Source organism: Parasteatoda tepidariorum, chromosome 8 (assembly GCF_982258835.1).
Source record: "Parasteatoda tepidariorum strain Cologne lab strain chromosome 8, Ptep-v5.0, whole genome shotgun sequence".
NCBI lineage: Eukaryota > Metazoa > Arthropoda > Arachnida > Araneae > Theridiidae > Parasteatoda > Parasteatoda tepidariorum.
In genome coordinates, this window is record NC_141762.1 from 107,806,764 (window position 1) to 107,813,097 (window position 6,334).

At 21.5% G+C, this 6,334-nt stretch overlaps 1 long non-coding RNA gene across 1 annotated transcript; it reads left to right on the forward strand.

The window, feature by feature from the left end:
• Positions 1-400: 400 nt before the first annotated feature.
• Positions 401-5,952, forward strand: LOC147806661 (uncharacterized). Its single transcript, XR_015428474.1, has 4 exons — positions 401-648; positions 2,471-2,532; positions 3,447-3,511; positions 5,831-5,952. It is a non-coding gene; the product is annotated as an uncharacterized LOC147806661 (long non-coding RNA).
• The last annotated feature ends 382 nt before the right edge of the window (positions 5,953-6,334 follow it).

Here is a 6,334-nt window from a genome sequence, read left to right on the forward strand (position 1 = left end):
TTATTTAATTATTTATAAAAAATAATTCATAAAAGTAAAACGTGTTTTTATGTACTAAAATTGTTAAAAAGCTGATGAAACCTAAAAAATGGTTTATTTACTTAAACGTCCTTAATTATGGAATCTTTACTGTTCATTATAAAGAAACGATATTCTAATTTACTACTTCGCAAATCAAAATATATATGTAAGCATTATTTCCCAGTTTATATGTATTAAAAATTTTTCTTACGAAAAGTACTCAAATGAATTTTGACTTCAATAATTTTTTAATTTAGTAAGCTTGCTTATTGCTAATAGTTAATAAAATATTTTAGTGCAGATTAATTTTTTATTATGAGGACCAGAAATTGTCTTTAAGAATTCAAAATAGATATTCATTACGGTTTGAAATCACCAGATAAGTATGTTTGAAGTCCTTGAACTAAAAAGAATGTGGGGAAGCACATTTTGTCCCCTACCCCCAATTCTAAGAAACATTCCTTTCAAGTACGGAAAAGCTGCTCAGTAGGAGGTCGTTGATTACTTCTATGTATAGAACAAGCTAAAAGATTCATTTGGCGAAAAGGGTGTAAAAAGAAGGAGATAAACGTAGCCCCTAGTTTTCTTCTTTCTTCGAAAAATAGAAATGGTGGCACTAAGTAACAAGTAAGTAACAAGTTTTTTCTCTTTAGTTCATGTAATTTAAAAAATTTTTTAACTTATTTATTAAATAGCTTTTTAAAATTAGTTTAATTCGCTTTGATTTTATTTGCTAAGTTTTTAGAAATTATGTTTTATAACTATAATACTTCAGTTGGCTATTTTATCTTATGCTTTCCTGTTGTTTAGTTTAAGCTGCTAGTTTAGTTTTAAAATGAATTAGACGATTTTTTTAATAAATAAAAGTTCAATTAACTCTATCTAATAAAAGAAAAATTTATGATTTCTTATGCTTTAATTAAAAATGCTTCTTTCATTTTTCGGAAGCATTGATTAATTTAATAATTTACTTCATTTCGGTAGCCATATTTTTTCTCTGAAGGATTGTTAAAAAACATTATTTGAATTATCTAAACCGCGGGTGTCACTTATTGTTTCAAATAATAATTTTGATTAGATATAAGAAGAAATATTTTTTTGAACCACCATAAAATAAATAAATAAATAGTAAGAGTTTAAATTTTCTCATCTCTAATTAGTTACTTTATATTTAAATTATACTTTAATTTTGATATTTTTCTGCTTTGACTTTTTTAAATTAAAAAAAATAATAATAACGTTGGTAAACATGTAAAAATTGTTCCACTAAACACTTCCACTTTTAAAGTTTTTTTGAGTATTTTCAGAATATATTTTTAAACAATTTAAATATTTGTTTTGATACTCAATATAATATATTCTTTGTTCTAAATAAATAAATAACAAAATGACATATTAAATAGAAGGACAGTATTTCTAATTTTTATTTTGTTGTTTTTATACTTCTTTTGCATTTAATGAATTGCTGTAGAGGTATAAGAACATTTCAAATCTTTATATTAAGTTTAATTTTACGATTAAATTTGTTTTAAAATGAATTAATTCGTTATAAAATTATTATGTTGTAAAACTGAATTTTTTATAAAGCAAATTTAATTTAAAATTACGTTCAATTTTTTTGAATAGAAATTAGAATATTATTTCATGGTTATTATTTTTAAAATTTATTCATAAGTATAATAATATTTTCTGTATAATAATTTTTTTCATGAAATAAAGCTTTTTGTATTAAATATTGTTGGTCCTCAATGCTATAAAGACGATTACTAATTCTTTTTTTCCAGTTATTGTGCAAAATCTATAATTTATCTCATGTAATTTATCTTCTTCTTAATTTACTATTTTGAGTTTTTAAATGGTTGTTAATTCTAAAATATACCTGTTCAGCCTTCACCTTTGACAATTTTGTGTTTAAGAAAGTGTATACATTTTCTACAAAAAAGAATTTTTATTAATTGTTTAATTAAAATTTATGATGATAACTGTGTAGTGGAAATATATAATCTAAAAATTGTTGGAAACTATTCCTCAAAAATTCAGGAAATTATATTTTTAAAATTGAGAGGGAGCCCTAACTAACAAAAGCTTTATTTAGAATTTGTCTATTTATTTTAATTCTAATTTATCTATTTATTTTAATTCTAATTGGCTAAAAGACTAGTTCTTTTTCTAAATTAGAATCAAAAAAATTTTAAGAGAAAATTTGGTAAGGTAAAATTTGGTAAACATTCAACTTATCGTCAGTTACCAAAAATATAAATATTCGCCGTAATTTTAATATATGATCCTTCTCTTTCCTTTAAATCAAAATTAATTTCATTTAAATCAAAAAATTGTTTTTAACAAAAATTATAAAATATAATTAGTTAGAAACAGTTTTGATTTTGTTGATTTTTAACTGTTTTTATGACGATCATACTCTAATTTATTCCTTTTCTTTTATGGAAAGACAGGGCGAAAGATCCAAGAAATGCTAATCCAGCGATCAACAGCCATCAACAGCTAAATAAGGTAAGAACATAGTGAAACATTAAATATTAATATTTTTTTCAATTAAATCACATATTTTTGATTTGCAAAAGAATTTTGATTTTTTTAATTAATAATTATTGTGCTTATCAAAATTAAGTTCACTTTATGTATTTCTCTAACACAGTCTTTATTAATAACAAGTGTTTTTATTACTCATATAAGCTTTTATATTTATATTTTTGCAAGATTCTTATTTAATAATTTCTTAATAAGGTTTCGTAATAAATGAAAAATGCACTTTATAAATGTATAAATTAGGTGAAAAGATGTGCTGACAATTTTATATCATTACGATATTTTAGTATTTGTTTTCTCTGTTTTCATGCCTGTTATAACATTTTTTTATCATTCTATTTTTTTAATTAGTTAGAAAACAAAATTTTAAAAGAAATTATTTTTACTGTTAAAATAACTACGTAAAGTTATGAATGAATAACGAAATATTTTTCGTTATTTTATTTGAAATGATAATATTATATAACATTTCATTTTTCCATAAGTTTCACCAGCATATAATATTCGTATTAAAGCAATTATTTTAGCAAATATTTTTTACTTAAAAAAATACATGAAAAAAATTAAAAACTTTGTCCACATTAAATTTGGGCTGAAAGGCTAAAAGTATTCCCCTACAAGCTCGTGCTAAGTTTTATTGAATTTATCAATTCACATTTAGTTCCTCTAACACACCACATGCTTAGAGTATAAACAAGATAAATGATAAACAATGAACTTATTGTCATATTCCATAACTGAAATAAAAATATTTACATTAATCTTCATACATGATTTTAGAAACAGTTTTTTTTTTTAATGTTTCGATTTTGTTGTTTTTGTTTTAACTAATTTTACAACTATCATATTCTAATTATAGTTTTTTTTTTCTTTCATAGGGAGTCAGGATGGAAGATCAACAATGAAGATAAAACTCAAAATTTAAAAATCAACAAAAAGGATGGTAAGAAATAAATTTATATTTTACCTTAGGTTACCATATGGTTGAAAAGAAACCAGTTTTTTTTGTTTAAACTGGGGGTTTTGTGTTTTTTTAAAACAATTTGTGGAACATTATTTTAAGCCAATTGAAATTAAGCGAGCCAATTCAAGGTCTTTCATAGCATTTAACTATTCCTTTAACTATTAATTAATATTTTCAATAAACAACTAAAAATATCCACTCTTTTCTTTAAATATATTAACAAAATATCTAATAAAAAAGGAAAGAACTAAATATTTAAGTATGCAGCTTTATTTAGCAAGCAAAATAAACATTCAGCATTTAAATTTGATTTTAGTGATACCATAAAGAATGATTTTCTACCTTGCTTGCCCGTAATATAGAAATGCTATATTTCAATATTGTTTAATTAATGTTATTATTTAGATGTGTATAATTTATGATATTAGTATGTAATTAAATTTCATGGAACATAATTATTTTTTAATCCATTAACATAATATAAATTTTTATATATTTAAGGCAATATATCATATATATTTTATATGAATGATAATTAAAAAGTGTTTTCTTATATGGTGCATTATAATTATTTGATAAAAAAGATACAAAATTGATAAGGAAAGATATAATAAAAGTAAGTTTTTATACTAATAGTTTAATAATAAAGTATAAATTTTCTCTCCATTTATTTTAGCATAATAGTTTATTTAATAAGTTAAATAATATCCGAGTTCATAGTCCTGAAATTTCTGAATTCCTGATAAAGAAAAAAAAACTTTATTCTCATGTTTTTTTAGCTTTTTGCTCTGATTTCTGACAATGTCTGTGTTCGATTTTGTTATCACATATTCTACAAATACTAATGCAGTTCCTAAAACTATCAGTTTGAATAATCAAAAGATTTGTATTTCTGATGTAATATATATATATACATATACATATATATATATATATATAAATGCCAAGACACATATATTTACTTTGCCTTCCTTTCAAAATAATTGAAACTCCACTTAAAAGTAATTTATTAAGGATGTCACGAATTTAATTGCAGATTTTAAATAAATATTGGTATGAAATAATATTAAATAATTGATACTGGTTACAGAAGTACTATTAACATTTCCTAATTATCAATCTCAAACTGTTACGAATCGCTCATTAATAGAATTAAAAAAATTATTCAAGCTTTGTTTCTGGAATTAAAAAATTTATATTTAGAGCAAATTATACTTTTTTGTTAATTTTTTTTTACAGTTAACTGATAAATGTATAATGTACCAGCAATTTGGTTATTAATATAATGTCGCATTAAATAAAATTAAATATAACATGAATATTGTTAATAAATTGTTGGGTTTAAGAAAATCATTTAAAAAAAATTTTTTTTTCTACGTTTACCATTCAAAACATTGAATGAATTGTTTTCATAACACTTAACATTACTTTAAAATATTATTATAGCTACAATAGTTAACATTTCTAACTAAGATGGTTAAAATTATTTAATTATTACAAAACTAATTGAATAAATAGAATTATAATTATGTTTTTCATTCTCAATTTGCTAATGAATGTTAAAGTTTGTGATACTATTTTTCAATTAGATATCTAAAGCAGATTAAATTAGTTTAGATCAGATTGCATTGCTGAAAAAACTTTTTTAAATTACTTTGGGTAGAATAAGTCTTGATATCTATGAGCTACATATATATGAACTGCATTTAAATAATTAAAAAATGAAATGTGAATAATTTTAATATGTTTGGCAGTTGATCTATTTTAAAAAATAATAATTTGCTTGCATATCCCTTTCACCATTTCTTAGTAAATAACCTTATTAATGGAAAAAAAAGAAGACTTGAATTAAACATACTATAAATAATGTTTTTATTAGTTACATAGTATAAAAAGTATTTATAATTATAATAGTTAAATGATAAGTTTATTTAAGTAATTGATTTTTTTCAAATCTATTTCTTTAAATCAATACTTTTCTTAAGTATAATCATTAAAGGGATGTATGACTATAATAATTTACATACATATCTCTTTTATTATTTCTTAGTGAAATACTATCATTATCTCTGAAATCAGATCTTAGTTGTTTTTTTTAAATGCAACCTAAAGAATGCATATTTATTAACTAAATTCAATATCATATTTTTATAATTAAATTAATAATTTTTTGTAAAAATAATCAGCTTGTCTTAATCCATGGCTTTTAATAAATCAGTTGATTTAAATCAATGATATTTTTTTTTCTGTGAACATTTAATATATCTATAGTAAAATAAATTGCTTTATTTTTTGCAGGAAAAAGGCTCATTGAAATAAAGCTTCTGGAATGGGATAAAGAAAATATATTTGTCCATATGTAAATAGTGTATACAGATGTATTGATTTGTTACAAGGAAATAAAACTCCTTCATGGTTTATTTTAAGCTTTATTGTTGTTAAAATTCCTGCTTTTATATATTTAAAATTACTAAAATGGTGTATTATTTACTAGTACAAAATATTTTTTTTTTTAAAAAACTATTTATGATATATACTGTTTATCTAATATTTAATAAAATTAATGACTTGATGAATATACACAAAATTATAGGATAAATAAACTTTTGTGTGTAATTTTCTATCAATAAAAGCTAGATGTAGGTTTTAAATATATAAGCATTATTTTAAAAACTTAAATAACTTATTTATTGAGTTGCATTGTGTTTTATTTTAGAATAAAAATTTGTACTTAATTTCCTCTATCTCAAAATGCTTAAAAAATTTAAATACTCAATTCAAAAAGATTTTTTTTTATATGCT